This window comes from Propithecus coquereli, unplaced genomic scaffold, assembly GCF_000956105.1.
Source record: "Propithecus coquereli isolate 6110/MARCELLA unplaced genomic scaffold, Pcoq_1.0 Scaffold45, whole genome shotgun sequence".
NCBI lineage: Eukaryota > Metazoa > Chordata > Mammalia > Primates > Indriidae > Propithecus > Propithecus coquereli.
In genome coordinates, this window is record NW_012150285.1 from 6,383,759 (window position 1) to 6,401,119 (window position 17,361).

Sequence of the window (17,361 nt, forward strand, 5' to 3'; positions counted from 1 at the left end):
GCAAACCAGACAATATATGATTTGTACACATAAAGACCTGCTAAATTCTTACTTATTTCCATAATAAAAACTGAAAATAAAGCAAATGAGACAAGAGAGAAAATACATATTACATAGAAAGAAACAATAATTTGGCAGAAATCATTCTTCTCAAAGGCAATAATGTAACTCAGACATGCAAATAACTGTCAGTCAGTCACAGTGGTTCATATCTGTGATCTCAGCATTTTGGGAAGTCGAGCCAGGAGGATTGCTTGAGGACAGGAGTTTGAGATCAGTCTGGGCAACATGGTGAGACCCCATCTCCACACACACAAAAAAATTTTTTTTTTTAATTAGCCAGGCATGGTGGCATGTACTTGCAGTCCCAGCTACTCAGGAGGCTGAGGTCGGAGGCTTGCTTGAGCCCAGGAATCTCAAAAAACAAAATGAAAACAAAAACAAAAACTGTCAACCTAGAATTCTATATCCAGCTAAACTATCACACAAGAGTGAAGCTAAAGGCATTTCCAAACAAGAAAAGACTCAGGGAGTCAATGACTAACAGATCCTTCAAAAGAGAAACTAAATCGAGAGGAATGAGTGAGATGATGACATCCTCCCCACATGAACCCTGAGTATAACTCTGTACAGGCAAGAGGAGGAGGCTGACCTACCAAATCTTCACAAGCACTCTTTATTAAGTATTTGGAAGTATTTACTAAGGATCGTCTGTTTGTTTTCAACCTTTGTGAAGATGCAGCTAGGATACAACCTGGGCATATTGTCTGGGCAACCTGGGAAGTTCTGTCTTCTACTGAATTTCCTCACAAAAGCTATTGCAAAAAAATGTAAACCAAAGGCTAAGACAATGGTTCTCAATTCTGGATACATATTAGAGTCACCCGAGAAGCTTTAGAAACCTACTGATGCCCATCTGACCCCAGAGATTCTGATTTAATTAATCTGAGATGGGGCCTCAGATACAGGTATTTGAGAGAGACAGAGAGAGTGAGTGTGTGTTTATCCTGCTCAATTTTTATTCTACCTTTAGCAGGTTTTTCTCGGTGTTGGACACTGCTGTAAGAAAGGATCCCCAGTGGATCAGTTTTAAGAGATCGCAGGAGCTGCAGCCCCTTCAGGCTTGCTTACTACAACCCCCTTGCATGCAGCTGCTGTTGGAGACAGAAAAAGCCTTCCTAGTTTCAGCTGCTGTCCTCAAACGAGCCCAGAGCCCTGCCGATTCTTTTGGAGTTCTGCTGTTCTCACGTCTCTTACGGCCACCTCTGTTGATTCCCTTTGCTTGCTCCTGCAGAAACGCTACTACTTACAGGTCTTGTGGCTGTGGGTGGGTCTCTACCTGGTGTTTCTGCGAGTTCACGAAGGTACCTTATCACCTAGTCTTGTTGCAAATGTTGTCAGTGCGATTTTGGTTTTGCTACACAGATGCTCTGTTTTAATGCAGAGTTTCGAAGAAACTAAAAACTATGCTGCTTCCATCATTCCAGAATCTCCCTAGGTTACTAGGGACCCATGGGTTGGGAGGATATCCAGGGTACAGAGGCCTGTTGCTAGGAATAGGAATTGTTAGATTGGAAGACAATGCCTAGACAAAGTCTGTAGTTCTGATAGCCCATGGGATTGATGGGAAATAAACACGTAAAAAGCCTACTAAAGTTTTAAGGAAGCTGTGTTGCAAAAGATATCTCAAGCCTGCTGTCTTAGTCCATTTTGCGTTGCTGGACAGCACAAAGGGAACACCTGGGGATGTGTGATTTATAAAGAAAAAAGGTTTATTTGGCTCACAATTCTGCTGGCTGGAAGGTTCAAAGTTGAGCGTCTGGTGAGTGCCTCAGGGTGCTTCCCCTCCCCGTGGCAGGAAATGAAGAAGCAGCAGTGTGTGCAGAGATCGGATGGTGAGAGGCGAGCGAGAGAGTGGGGGAAGGTTCCAGCCTCTTTTTAACAACCAGCTCTCATGAAGACGAATAGAGTGGCAACTCACTAGTCCCCAAGGGACAGCACTAATCTATTTACGAAGGATCTGCCCTCGCGACCCAAACACCTTCCACTAGGCCCCACCTCCAACATTGGGGACCAAATTTCAACATGAAGTTTGGAGGCGACAAATATCCAAACTATAACACCTGGCTAACAACACCTGTGATTGGTCCCCCTCCACAGCGATAGCCACATAGCTCTGAAATTCCCACTGACAGACCAGCTAAAGATGTGCAGGCCAGAAAGTGAATTTGGGGCCTGTGCAGTGTCTCTCTCATGAAGGACAATGCACAAGAGAGATCCTTTCCCTCATTCCCCAGAGGGCAAAACTCGGTGCCACGGAGGACTCCCTCCAGAACACAGAACTGAGGGGTATCAGATTGGTAACCAAGAGACTAACTCCATTGCCAGGACCAGGAACACCATTGCCATCCATGAGGATACAAAATATCTTGCTTGCCATTATCTGCTTTCCCAAATGGAAGAATTCAATGTACTTATCCTCTTCTTTTTCAATGATCAGAAGTTAATACAGGGTATATCTGTCATTTGAAACTGCCCAATATATTTTGAACATTCCCCCTGCATCTTGGATAACATCTCACATTATGAGTTCTACATTTCCAAGGCAGAATTCAGGAAACTCACATCCGCAGAATCCCTTGCATCTGAGGGTAGATACATGACTTAAGTTGCACCAACCAGATGTACCAAGGGGAAACGTGGAAGCAGAAGAGGCAACAGGAGGCACTGAGAAGGATCTTCTAGCAAGCGTGGAGGCAGCAGCATTCGCTTCTGCCTGGGCAGCAGGGCGGTGCTTCTGGCTCCCAGCCCCAAGTGCCACAGATGTCGGGGGGCAGTGGTAGGAGTGTGTTTGCTGGACAGGCACCTGGGCTAAGACGGGGCATTGTTCCTAGACTGTAGCTTTAGAATTTGGGTCTTTTGTCCCCTTTGAGATGCTGTAAGCTATCTAATATCCTTTATTAAATTCATTTTCTGTTTAATACAGTCCAGTCAATTCCATAGTTTACAGCTGAGAATCCTGAGCAATAATGTTGGAGTAATTTACCATTTAATCTTGGTTTACTCATCCTGACCTAACGTTACTAGCTAGAGAGACTGGAGTTGCAGTGGCTGAAATTTGTGTCACTCAGGTAGATGTGGGCATTTTGAGGATGTAAATGTTGGTTAAGTGACTTCAGGGATCATGGTATTCTCAACATCTGCTCCTCCCTGCTCCACTGAGGTGTGAATTAGATTAACCCCACCTCCAGCTTCTCGGATAGATCACGATTGGTCTAAAATAATCACTGAACCACAGTAATTGGTTCGGAGATTGCCCAATCAAAGCATAGTTTAGAACTCTTGTTACATAGCTATGGGAGAGAGCCTATTATACTTTCTTCACCTTATAAACAGAGAATCACAGACACCCAGCTAATCTGCAACCAGAGTCCTGACCGACAGAGACTTGAGATACTACGTGTTTGTTGTTTTAATCATCCACTACACTTTGGGGGTCATTTGTTACCCAGCAATAGAGAGTTAATACATTGAGTATTTATAATACAAGGTATTTGGCTTTATGTTAGACTCTGGCTTAAAGAGAATTTGTACTCTCTGAAACCTTTATCCAGACTTGAGCATGCTTGAAGTGGGAAGGAAAGATGAGCGAATCAGACCCAGGAAGTATCTCTCTGCGCCCCCCAGCTCCATGGCCGATTGGCCAGGCATCTAGGGTTAACCACCTGCAGTTTCCTCAGCTTTAAAAAAGGTGCAATAATTCCTACTCACTTTTCAGAGTTACTTGTAGCCACCGGTTGAAATAATACGTGGAGAAACACTCCCAACAAGGAAGGCACTGCCCAAACACGAAATGCACAGTTTTTAGAAGCCAGTCCTGGCCCTATTGCCATTTTCAGCTCTATTGCTTTAAGCACCTTTCCCTTGTACAATCCCTGTTGGGCTGTCTGTTTAGCCTGAGAAATGTGACTGATGGAAACTGTACTCCACCTGGTGAGGCCAAAGGCAACACTGAGATGCTACTGAAGTGCGGTATGTTTTCAAGGAGTCCTGTCCTCCCTTAGGGAAGGATATCCTGGCATGTGGAGATGAGCTCTTCCTTCCGGAATCGGGGCAGAGCCAAGATCGAGGTCTTTCCTGGTGTCATTAGCACAACCGAAGCCTCTTTTCTAAGTAGACAAAGAAAGTGCCTCATGCCTTCCTGTACCCTAGTCTCCTGGGTGTCATCCTTGGAAGGAAATCCTGAACATAGAGAGGAAACGTGTTTCCTAAAAATAGAAATAATGATTAAATCATGTGAATCAAAATAACAAGATATGTATGAGATTAAAAAATAAAGAAAATTCCAGTGAACCAAATTTAAATACGATCATCTGAACACCTGATTTAGCTCAGTTAATTAACAAGATTTATCAAACAATATGTGTCCAAAGTGCTTTTATGCTGCTTCGATGCTTTTCTGCATTTTATGAAATGTCTACAGGGAACTAGTAATACTCCTTTAGTGATCAAGAATGGAGAAGGTTCAATTAAAAAGGCTTCCAGAGAATAGAATGCAGTGTATTTTCTCATTTTTGCAAAAAGAAACACAGGAGTGATAAGCTAGAAACTGTTGAGTGGGTAGGAACAGTATGGGAGGAGGGGATGGAAGTGAGACGCCCCAGAGTATGATTTTGCATGTTGTTTTGATTTTTGAAACATATTTGTTTTACATATTCTGAAAAATTAAAGTGGATTTTTCTAAATCCTAAAATTGAGTGCCAACAGAAGCAAATAAACAGAAATATATATATCAAATTGAAAAAATAACCACATAGAGAAAAGAAGTATTGCAAGTAACTTTCGATTTTAAGGAACTTTTGATTCTGGCTAATTCAAGTTATTTTTGTCTCTGACTGTGCATCTGTAATGAGATTATTCTCAAGCCAAAAAGATGGCAAAGAAATCTGAAACTTTACTTACTAGTTTCATTGATAGTGGTAATATTAGTATTTGACATGATTCTTTTTACATGTCAACTTGACTGGGCCATGGGTGCCCAGACATTTGGTCAAACATTATTCTGGGCGTGTCTGGGAGGGTGTTTCCGGGTGAGATTAACATTTGAGTTGGTAGACTGAGTAAAGAAGACCGTTCTCCCTAAGGTGGGTGGGCCTTATTCAATAGTTGAAGGCCTGAGCAGAACAAAAACGTTGACCCTCCCATGAATAAGAGGGAACTCCTCCTGCCTGACTGCCTTCGAGCTGGGACATCATTTTTTTCCTGCCTTCAGACTCAAACTGAAACATCAGTTCTTCTGGGGCCTGAGCCTGCCATCCTTTGGACTGGAAACTCCTGGGTCTCACCAGCTTGCTGGCTGCACATCTTGGGATTTGTTAGCCTGCATAATCGCGTGACCCAGTTCTTCATAGTCAATCTATATTTCATATGTATATGTACATATGTAAACACATACACATGCACAAAAATCCAGTTGGTTCTGTTTCTCTAGAGAACCCTGATTAATGTACTATTGTAATTCTAAAACAATTCTATTTTTATATTGGATAAAGCAAACAAGAATATATTAATCTACTTAGGAAGCAAGATTTTCTCCATAAGAGAAAAGAGATGAAAATATAAAATATACAAAGACAAGGAAAGCCCTCTCCTACGACATTTGTGGAGGAAATATCATTGAGAATTCATGGTTATCCGGAAAATGTATCTCTCAGCTTTGTTTGCTGAAATGGCCTCATTGCGACGGGCACACCCAGCACCCAGATTTTGGTTTCTAAAGGTCGCTCCCCACCAAAAGGAACCTGCACTCCCTGGAGAAATGGCTTATTTTAGATCCAAAGAACAGAGAGCATCAGGGATGAGCCTGAGACAACTTGTGCCAAAACACAAGATGACACTGCACGACTCGTGGGGCCGCATTAAAGGGACACGGGAGCAGCTAGAGAGAGGCTCCCACTGGTGAAATTTAGGGCAGTCTGAGCATCAGAAAAATGACAGTCATTGTTTATAACAAATTATGTTGTAAGAATTATGATCTTATAATAATGTATAAAGGGTGTGTGCATGAGAGAGAGCGAGAGGGAGGGACAACTGTAAGTGGAAGGAAAAGGAAAGCTCTTCTTTCACAGAATGCCACCTAACACATGTAGACAAGGTCATAGAACTGTAAAATCATTTTGCACCCTCAGTATAAACTATAATAATTGATTCAGGCAGGGAGGGATCCCCATGGATTCTTAAACTGTTGGACAAAATATTGTTAGTGACAAAGTTTTCACTCAATCTCTCCCACAGATACTTAAAATTGCAAAAAAGAACTATGTCTATACTATGAGTGAATCTGGTGGCCACAACCTTAGCCAAAAAATCAAACTCGCAGCACAAATATTAGGACAAGCTAACATATACCTCTGTCAATACCGCCTCTGTAATATTCTTACCAAGATTGTTTGAGCTGAATCTAATCGTACGTTTAGACTTTACTCTGAGTTACAGGAAAGCAACAGCAACAACGAAACCAGGAGCTACCAGGAACAAAGGAAACCATGGCATAAAGGAGCAATGCAGAAGTGGCCAGGCGCGGTGGCTCACGCCTGTAATCCTAGCACTCTGGGAGGCCGAGGCAGGAGGATTGTTTGAGCTCAGGAGTTCGAGACCAGTCTGAGCAAGAGCGAGACCCCGTCTCTACTAAAAATAGAAAGAAATTAATAAGACAACTAAAAATATGTAGAAAAAATTAGCCGAGCATGGTGGCGCATGCCTGTAGTCCCAGCTACTCGGGAGGCTAAGGCAGAAGGATAGCTTGAGCCCAGGAGTCTGAGGTTGCTGTGAGCTAGGCTGACGCCACGGCACTCTAGCTAGCCAGGGCAATAGAGTGAAACTCTGTCTCAAAAAAAAAAAAAAAAAGGAACAATGCAGAAGGTAGGATATGGTACCAAACAATTGGTCCAAACTCTTACAATAAAATGTCGCAAAAGACGTAAAAGGAAGTGCCCAATTCTGTAGTGAAGAAACTGAAGAGTGGTAACAGTCACATGCAGTCCTCGAACCCTGATAGCTCTGCACTGAGCAAAGGAATACAGACTGCATGAGAAGACATGATCAAATTGTTCAATTTATTAGGTATGATGATGACATCATAGTTACATGGGAGAACAGCCTAATTCTAAGGAGACTGCTGAAGTATTTAGAGGTGAACTGTTGTGAACACTACAGTTTATTTTCAAATAGTTCAGCAGAAAAAGCAGATGTAGGTATAAAATACCTACAGAACAAAGAGAGCCGGGAGCGGGGAGGAGAGAGAGAGGACTCAAGAGTGCACAGGAGAAAGAACAAGCAAATGGGCCAAAATTGGTGAACTTAATCCAAGAATATATGGGTTTCATTTTATGATTCTTTCTCTTTTTTCTGCATGTTTAAAATTTTTCAAAATAAGAAGTTGGGGGGAAGGCATTGAGGACAGCACGTTGGAAAAATCGAGTTAGGCTGCTGCAGGGAAGACAATGATTGATCCGTGCTCTTGGATAAGAATAGTAACTTCCCCCGCAGCGGGGCAGGAGCACACCTGTCACTGTCGAGGTTCACTCTGCGGTTCTGAGTGTGCGTTGTTCACTTGAGAGGGCAAACCCAATCCACGTGCTCCCGAGCACTCGCTACGAAAGCAGTGGGCGCTGTTCCAGGGGCAAAGCTGGAGTGACGAGAGGGGCTCTGTGCAGGACAAAGGTCGGGGAGGGCTTGGCTTTGAGAGACCAAGCTGTGCACGTGGCAGCCGAGCAACCAGGGAGAGGAGGCAGCGAAGCGAGTGGAAGGGAGGGGCATGGGGACGAAAGAGGAAACACGGGCTCCGACCTGGAAGCGTAGTGTCATTTTACACATGGCAGCCAGGCTTCCCAATTTCCGGAAGACTCTCTTGGCTGTTGCTAACAGAAGACTTTCTGTGGCCTCTCGGTTCGTTTTGATGCTCTCGCCTGTGATGCACTGCCAGCACACCTGTCTCTGTCCTTCCCCCACATACCTGATCATCTCCCAGACCTCTGCGCCCTCTCCCTCCTCCACCCTAAGAGGAAAAGCTCAACACTCGGCAGCTGCTTTCCCCAAGCCCATCTCAGTCAGCTCTCTCAGCCTCTCCCCCCAGAGCCTTCTCTGCTACAGGATTTGAAAGAACCACGTGGAACCCCTGAGCGAGCCCCAGCTGGGCACAAAGATCGCAGTTTCACAGCGTGAACTGGAACCACGTATCTTTCAAGTTCCCTGCTGGATGGAATATTTTTAATTTACTACAAGCAAAAACCTCAACGACTTCGAAAGGGCGTGGTCAAAGCTGGCTGGTTTAAGATGTACACAAACGGTGCGTTCACCTTCCGGGTAGAGTCTACGTTGTAGGACTTGATGCTGGTTGAGCGCCCACTAGGGGACAGGCCAGACGGAGGCAGGCGCCTTGCCGGGGCACCCATGTCACCATTTATTTCCATGAAATCTGTCCAACATATGGATTGTGGTTTCTCATAAGCTAATTTCCTTGAAAAATCAGATTATAAGTGTTATTGAGTTTGGGGATAAGATTGTTACTTTTGTTAATCCAACCAGTCCTCACAGCCACAAAAGTTCCATGCGCCTGATGGGTACTAAATGTATATAGACTTAATACAACCTAAAATACTTTATGCTTTTTTTTTAACTGGGCCCTGGCTTTGCTGGATGGATATTTGTTGGGTTCAAGCTAGTTGAATCTGCTTTCCTTTTCACACTGGTTGCTAGGATGCTCAGAGCCGAATTCAAGGCCCATCTCTACCAATGTGATTGAAACCTCATGACCTGCATTTGGGTCACTATCCTGACTTTTACATCCTCATGATTTCTTATCTTATATTGGTTCTAATTCTGTAAGTTGCCTTGAATGTGTCTTTGAATGAGGACGCTTATAAGGGATGAAGGAAACACTGGCTGAACCTAAAACATAGTAGAGGCTGCTGTCAGTTTGGATATTTAACTGGGAATCTCAGGATGCTTTTTTTTTCCTTTGAGACAGTCTTGCTCTGTCGCCCAGGCCAGAGTGCTATGGTGTCATCATAGCTCACAGCAACCTCAAACTCCTGGGCTCAAGTGATCCTCCTGCCTCAGCCTCTCAAGTAGCTGAGACTACAGGCACCCACCACCACACCCAGCTAATTTTTTCTATTTTTTGTAGAGATGGGGTCTTGCTCTCACTCAGGCTGGTCTCAAACTCCTGAGCTCAAGCGATCCTCCCGCCTCGGCCTCCCAGAGCGCTAGGATTACAGGCGTGAGCCACCGCGCCTGGTCCCAGGATGCCCTTTGCCAATTATCAGGGATAATATGCCACAGACCATCAATCCCAAACCCAAATTCAATATAGCAACAACAGATTTCTGGGGAGCAGCTCTCAGTTGGCAAATTCAGTAACCGAAGCTGCCATCGTGGCGTTTTATGACGCACAGACGGCATAGGGGCACGAGGTGGTGAGCAGCACATGCCCGCCAAAGGTGTCATGTCTACAAACCTTTTCGTGAGGCACAAACTGCCCCTGGGGACCTGAGAGAAACAGGAACTGTGCCGGACACTGGACATACGTTTACCCCATAATCTCCATGACAACCCTGCGGTCAAACATTATTATTCCATTTTACACACAAAGAAACCAAGATTCATAGAAAATGAGTTGCCCCAGGTCAAGGATCACAAGAAAATGGCAAAGCAAGAGTTAAGACCAGGTGTGTCTGATCCCAAAATCCCTCTTGCTGCAGCGTGCCCGCAGAGCCACCCTCTCTTGTCCCTGCCTCTGTTTCTCCATATGTCACACGTGTGATGTTACTTCCTTCATCCCCGAGGCTGCTACGTGAAGTCTATGGCACATTTTAATTCTTTGGAGGAAAAGAACCTTCCAAACATAAAGCTGTGTGGAACGAGGACAAAGAACCACTGGACAGCTGCCCAGTTTGATTCTGGGTCCCTGTGAGAATTGGAGAGCAAATGTCAAAGAACAGAGCCTGCCCTCTGGCACGCATGGATGTCACGAAAAATTCGTGGAAGCTCCTGGAGAAGTCCCTCAGCCTGTGTACAACTTCTGTAACCCCAGAATGTGAGTTTTGCCCTGGGGCTGGCAAGGATGGTGGCCACAGAGCTAAGGCCGGTGCCCTGCACTGTCAGCCCGGATAAAGGACCCCGGCACACGTGCAGAAGCAGGGCAGCGGGGGCCTCCCCTCCTCCCTCCCTCCTGCCTGGGCAGCACGGTTCCCAGCCAGGGCCACCGTCGCCATAGAACCGCGATGACCAATGGGTGCAGAGCACTCGGGGCTGCCCCGGCAAATCCTCAGTGAACCTGCTTCAGAGGTTGTGCCTGTCACCGCTCCCATCCCTCGGCTCAATCCCAGGTGGGGTGTTCTAAAATATGTATCATCCCCTCCAAAGAGAATTTCTCTGCTCCTCTGTTTCCAATAAAGCACCAATCCTTTGCCCCTTCTTTGGGTTCCTTGTCCCTGTTCTATGCTGGGATCACCAATACTGGTCTCCAAGTTCCTCCTCCACGCCAGGCTGTCTCCTATCGCCAAACCATCGCACAGGCTGTTCCCTCTGCCTGGGACACTGGGATACCTGCCTGCCCCAGGTCCCCTCCCTAGCTCTGACTTCCAGGTATGTGCACTTGCTTAGTTAAGCCACCACTTCTGAGAAGGGCTCTTGATTTCCCCAGACAGAGCTGGGCCTCTGCTCTAGTCCTACAACGCCCTGGCCTCTAACTTTCATCATGGCCTAACTGTGGTTTATTGTCTCTCCCTGCTGTCTCCGCATCCGACGAGGGCAGGGGCCACATCTGCATCTGACGAGGGCAGGGGCCACATCTGCACTGGCCACTGCTCGACGTCTGAACGGTGCCCTGCACAGAGCAGCTACTCAATAAATGTGCGATAAATGACTCAATGACCCTCTTAAAGAATGAAGATGTAACTCAGGCCGATGCCGTAACAATGGTAATAATAAAACATTCTCAAATGTATGCAGTTCTTCACAGCTGAAAAAGCACTTTCACCTACATTATTTTTATAACCCTGTAAAGTGTGTTTCTTGCTTTTTCTCAAATCTTTCATTCTTATTAGTATAGTTTCGCTTGAGAAGTGGTAGCAAGTCCTACCTCCCGATAATTTTTCGTTTCAATAACTAACATTTATTTAGCCACTTTACCTAAGATCTCTTATTTAAAACTCAAAAAAGGTCTTATGAGTCCAATTTTACACATGAGAAAAACGAGGTCACAGGGCTAGTCAAACTCTAGGCCCACACGGAACCGGGGCTGTCTGACTCCGTGGACATGGTCTCGTTACTGGGCGACACGCATGCTTGATAACGGGACGTCTCTTGATGCGTCACTCCAAGTTCACGTTGCCATTGGTAACCAGCCCCTAGGCTGATTCCACTCTCGGTCCCGCCCGAGTGCCCACGTGATAGGAGCACGGGAATCCAGAGACTTTCTAAATCTTCAGTCTGTGTACCCTGTCACAGGGCAAAATCACATCATTTTAAATTTTCAGCAGAACCAAAACTGACAGGAGTGAGCGGCGTCGTTGGAGTTGCTCCTGCCGAAGCACTGAGGTGACTGATTTTGCTGAGTCACCTATGGAAATTAACGTGCTCCCAAAAGAAAGTAGAAATACAGCTTTAACACAGAAATACAACCCAGATTATCCTCAAAGCACCCCCCCAGGCTCCACGTGGCCCTCAGACCATACCTTGACAGTTAGTAGTTTAGTAATTTCTTTTTTTTTTAAGAGACAGGGTCTCACTCTGTCACCCAGACCAGAGTGTAGTGGCATGATCACAGCTCGCTATAATGTTGAATTCCTGGGCTCAAATGCTCCTCCTGCCTCAGCCTCCTGAATAGCTGATACTGCAGGTGTGTGCCCACCATGCCCAGCTACTTTTTTTTATTTTTATTTTTTTGGTAGAGGTGGGGTCTTGCAATGTTGCCCAGGCCTCGAACTCCTGGCCAAAAGCAATTCTCCCGCCTCAGCCTCTCAAAGTGCTGGGATTACAGGTGTGAGCCACCATGCCCAGCCTGGGTTAGCGATTTCTTAGATTGATGAGACATAGACCAGAATAGAAGCCGAGTTCAGATAACCCAAGTGTGGGATTCCCCCTGCCGCTAATGTCAGTCACTGCCACAGGAGAGAAGGGCATTTGTCCCTCCGGGGAGATGCTGACGCCGCAGCGCATTCACCACTTGCCCTGGGCTCGAACTGCGGCAGGGGCTCCAGGGCTGGGTTCCCCAGGCAGGAAGCACACTTGCCGAGGAGCACAGCCGTCAGTCCCATGTTGGAGACGACAAGAGCAGGAGTTGGGCCCATGGTGGGCCCTTCCCTGCAATCCTGAGATGCTAAGAAGGCAGCACTGGAGCAGGAAGGTATGGACCAGGCCTGGCTCCAGGAACTCACGACTGCCGGTCCAAGGATTACTGACAACCTGGAACGTAAATCTAATCCTCCTGGAACACTGGGCCCACGAGGAACTCAGCTCATCCTAAGATGAGAAAGAACTGAAAAAGCACTCACCCAGCAGCTGACGCTGGAGACGTCGGGCCCAGCTCTTCTGGCGTTGGCCACGCGGGTCCTCAGGTAGCTCTAGACCAGGCCCTGCCTCCAGCTGAGCTCTCAGGAAGAGAAATGACAGGGGGACATTTGCACACTCAGAAGCCTGTGGGCACCCCCGAGTCAAGGACAGCAAATCCAGCTTTTTGGGAGGACTCTAAGAAGAAAGATGTGGTTGAACCATCCTTGGAACTACCCGGAACCACCTATCTCTGAACTTATTGTTACATAAAATAAAGTCTAAGTTACTTTCACAGAGATTTCCTATTACTTGCAGCCAAAAGTGTAGTAACTAAAAGTTGTACAGAATGTGCCATTTGTGCAACATAAACAGGTAAACAAAAATAAATAATGCAAACACAGGCGTTTCTATATGCAGAAACTATAGAACGATAACTGAGAACTATGGAAAGCATTGCTTTGGGGGACGGAAAACTGGGTGTCGTGGGGATGGGGGGATGTTGACCCTTTCGTCCACTTTAGAGATTTTTGTCCTCTGGATATACTACATATTTAAAATAAGTATTTCTCAAATCGGGAAATTCTCGTCTGTAAATACTGCTGTGTTTTGCTCTCAGGGCTCCAAGCTGGCCTGCCCTGGGCAAGATCCTGGCATCTCCATAGTCCCCAAGTCCTTAACCTCTGCCCCCCTCCTGTCTTCAAGTTTTGCCCCCTAAGTGGAGCAATCCCGCTCGGGATCTGGCAGGAGACTCCGGTCCCAGCTTCTCTGACACTGGCCAGGGCTCAGGTCCTTGGGGAGCACGAGGCCAGGCGTCGCCTGCAGGACCTGCTGGTGCTGCCTCATCTCCACCGGCTTTGTTCGGGCCCTTTCTGGAAGCAAACCTGACCTTGGGTGGATTTTCCTCGCTCCGAAGGCCGTGTCCCCAGTTGAGTAAACACACGCCCAGCAAGTCCAGAGGACGCCCCAGGGCAGGACCGCCCCGGTGCAACAGAGAAACGTGGCTGGCAAGCCCAAATGCACAACCGCGCAGGGCTCACTCCCAGGAAGCAGGAAGGTCTTTGCTGATCTGCTGCCAGTTCCTGCAGAGATTGTTCTCTCCCCAAATGGGTGTTAGCTGAAGATTCGCTGGCTCTCAAGAGAAGACATGAATTTTTGCAGGGAAAAAACAAGTGCCCGGCAAGGGTGTTAAACAGGAGACTGCTCAGAGCAGAAGCCGGCCATTGTGTCCGCGATGGCTGCACCATGCGCGGTTCCAACTCGCAAGCGCAACACTCGCTTGGGTTGAGAGTGAAGGAATGCCGCGAGCTGAAGGTCTATGCAGTCACTCCGACCTTCGTGAGAAGTGGGCTCGTGGGCGCTGAGGGTGCATTGGACGAGGGGAGGGGGCTTCTGAGGCCAAGGCTGAAAGGGGAGGTTGGTCCTTCCCAGTGCTGACTGGGAGACACGCATTCAAAATCCACTTCAGAGTTTCTATTCTTGGGTAGCAAATTTCTTTCTTCCCTCCTTTTTTTAGGGGGAGGAGTAGAGGACTATGGGAAGAGAACAGAGACCAATAACAAATAATCTGATGTTCTAATAATATTTAACAACCCTTGAATTAGGTGCCTGCACTGTATTGGGAGAAAATATTTGGCTATTGGATTAAAACCTAAAAACCCTTAGAATAACAATAAATAAAGTACCATGCTGACAACTCAAAGCACGGAGCTGAACGAGCACCCCAGGGGAGGTCCAAGGGCTTGATCCAGAACTGCAAATGCAAGCTCGAAATCTCTTTGAAGTCTTGTGCTTGGTCTTTGAAATTCATCCAGTTTTGCCTTCTGCCCATTAATGTTTATTTTTAATGTGAAAATAACGTTCTTTCTCCTCTAAAAATCTCCACGTCAAACCCAAGGCTCCAGAGGGTGTGGTAGGGAAACACATAGCCCAGTTTCACACGGCCAGGGATCTGAATAATCGGGTATCCAAAATCGCTGGGCGCATTTAGGCAAACACTGGCTGGCTATTGGGCTGCCATGGGTGACAGAGACAGCAAAGGTAGGCCCCGGGCTCTGGGTGGTGACCAGAGACACTGCAAAGCACCAGGAAAACTACTTCTTTCCGGGGGCACCCACACAGCGTTCTCGTGGGGCTGTGAATATCCACGGTGTCCTTGTTATACTCTGAATTAGCTTAGGGAGGCTGGACTGTGATAACAAAATAGACCCAAACATGCACTGACCCAAGGCCATAGAAATATAATAGACCACGGAGGTTCAAGTTGGCACCTCTACCCCATGTAGCGCTACAAGCACCCAGGCTGATGGCTGCTCTGCCATCCTCAACATACGGCTTCTAAGGTTGCCTGGAGCTTGCCCCCCCAACTCCTCAGAAGAGGAACGAACATGTCCAAGTATGCCTGTGAAGTTTTTATAGTCCAGGCCTGGAAGAGGTAGATACACACTTCCGTTCACATTCCATTGACGAGCACTCAGTCCCAGGACTGCACTGAATTGCAAGGAAGTCTGGGAAAGGAAGTCCAGCTGCATGTTCAGGAAGGGAAACCTAGTTTTTATAGAGTAGCACTTTTTGCCCAGCGCCTGAGGCTAGGAAATCACATGAAGTTGTGTGCATTCATTTCAGCTGGATTAAATAATGAGATAGCTGCTGCCCTGGTCACCAGCCCATTTCTGGGTGATCCTAGGCCCCCCTCAATATCTTAGTTATGTAGAAGAGATTCTGCCCCCAAGTCGTTGAGCTTTTGGAAAGCCTGCTGGCACTCTCGCTGAGCATCAGTTTGTCCAAAAATTTGATCTGGTTTATTTAATCCAGGCCCTCTGTAATGGAATTAACAAAATTCTTACCATTCTAAGAAATTGATTAGCACATTGAATAAAAGGTATGGAGGCCTAGATTTGTCTTCCTAAAAATATCTCTTTATTCTTAAAACTGTCTTTCATGTCAACCTTTTAAAATTAACTGCTTAACAAGCATTTCTCTAGAGCACAGGAAGTCCCAATGGCACTAATTCAAAATAGCAAATAATCCAATAGCCATTTCCATATGACCTTTTCTCAGACTGAGTTTCCCTCCTAACTTCATCGGCTGGGTTAGCACAGATGCAGTTTGTAGTCTTGCAAGTTAGAATAATCATTATATGCAATATATAACACCAGCTTAACATCTGTGACAGATCTTCCTATAAACTAAGAGCCAAGACTGGTGTGAACTGTTTTTCTGGCAGCTTCTGAGTAGAAGGTGAACGTCCCATACCTGCACCTCTCAGCCAGTAGCCTACACCAGGCCGATTATGCAAGCTCACCCTTCCAAGTCCAAGCGCCACCTTGGATTTGTAACATGTTCTCACAGGACTTCTATTTCCGGGAGGATAGGACTCGTTTCAAAGCACTGGGGTGAGGCTAAGTCTGTCTGTCGTTGCTTTCTCCTTCCTCTTAGTGATGGAGCAGTACTACAAGGAGTCTATGTACAGTATGTTCTGAGCTGCGCCTTTAAACATGTACTCCAGGTCACCACATTGCACAGCTCCATTGTGATGTGAAAGCTCTCTCTTCATTATAAGAATTCAGGAAGACCACATCTGAATTCAGGCTTTGGAGTCTTCGGGAAAAGTGTACAGGTGGTTCTTTAGCTCCAGTTACATCCTACAGGAAAAATTATGTCAGCTGCAACTGAACCAAAAGTGGGGGACTTCCATTTTTAGTGAAATGGTTTGAAAAATTAAACCATTGCAAACATCTGGTAATGTGGGATGTAACAGGATAAATATGATTTTAAATGCAGCTTGAAAGAAAGTCAAGGAAATCCCAGAAGCCAGAAATAAAGAGAGAGCTAAATACCAGAGCAGTGAGCATGTGAGCCGACACTGGGACTGCCCAGAGGTCATCCACCCCTGCAGCCTTGAGGCTTGGGTTTTAATGCTCCTGCTAAGACAGGAGGCAGAGTTTTGGTCCCAGGTAAGAAAGAGAAATCAAGACTCCCACAGCAAGTAGGAACCCCTAAGGTATAACACCTTCAATAAAAGATAAGACCAGATAAACATTCATGTAATATCACAGAGGCATGACAAGAAAGCTTGTGTGTTCCTAACTGCACTTCATTCAGATTTTGGGTTCAAATTTATACTATCAGCAAGGTTCAGGAAAATCCAACGTAAGAAAAGATATGAAAATGGTTCCAGCCAATAAAAACCCCCAAGGGCACTGACCTCAGGCTGCACAAGATTTTCACGGAGGATGAGCTCACAAACAAGACTTTTAAAATGCCTGAGGAAATAATCCACCGTGTTTAAGAACCAGCAGACATAATAAACAATAGCGTTAGAATCCAAGAACTTCAGAAAAGTGGATAATCTTATAGATTATCAACTAAGAATACTTAATATGATTAATGTCAGAAAGGAAGGAATTCAAAACATAAGAAAATAATAAAACATCATCAAAAATAAAGTCGGACACAAATTTTAAAGTAACCAAATAAAAATTTTAGAAATAAAAGTCCAGTAACTGAAATTAAAAACTCAGTGGCTAGGTTTCACCTAATTAGACACAGCTGATTAGAGAATCAGTGAACTGGAAAGTAAACATGGAGAAATTATACAACATGCAACACACAGATCAAGAGATGGAAAATATCAAAGATAAAGAGATAATTTGGATAAAATGAAAACATCCAAACATACCTAACAGAAGTTGCAGAAAGAGAGAATTAAGAGAATGAAGAGAGCCAATATTCACAGACAGAATGGCCATAAATTTTCTGCAATTTATCAAAGCCATGAATCTGTGGACTCAGGAAGTATAAAACATT

The 17,361-nt window shown here is 45.6% G+C and overlaps 1 pseudogene; it reads right to left on the reverse strand.

Moving 5' to 3' along the window:
- Positions 1 to 8,291: 8,291 nt before the first annotated feature.
- Positions 8,292 to 17,361, reverse strand: part of LOC105818747 — a 73,837-nt pseudogene continuing 64,767 nt past the window's right edge.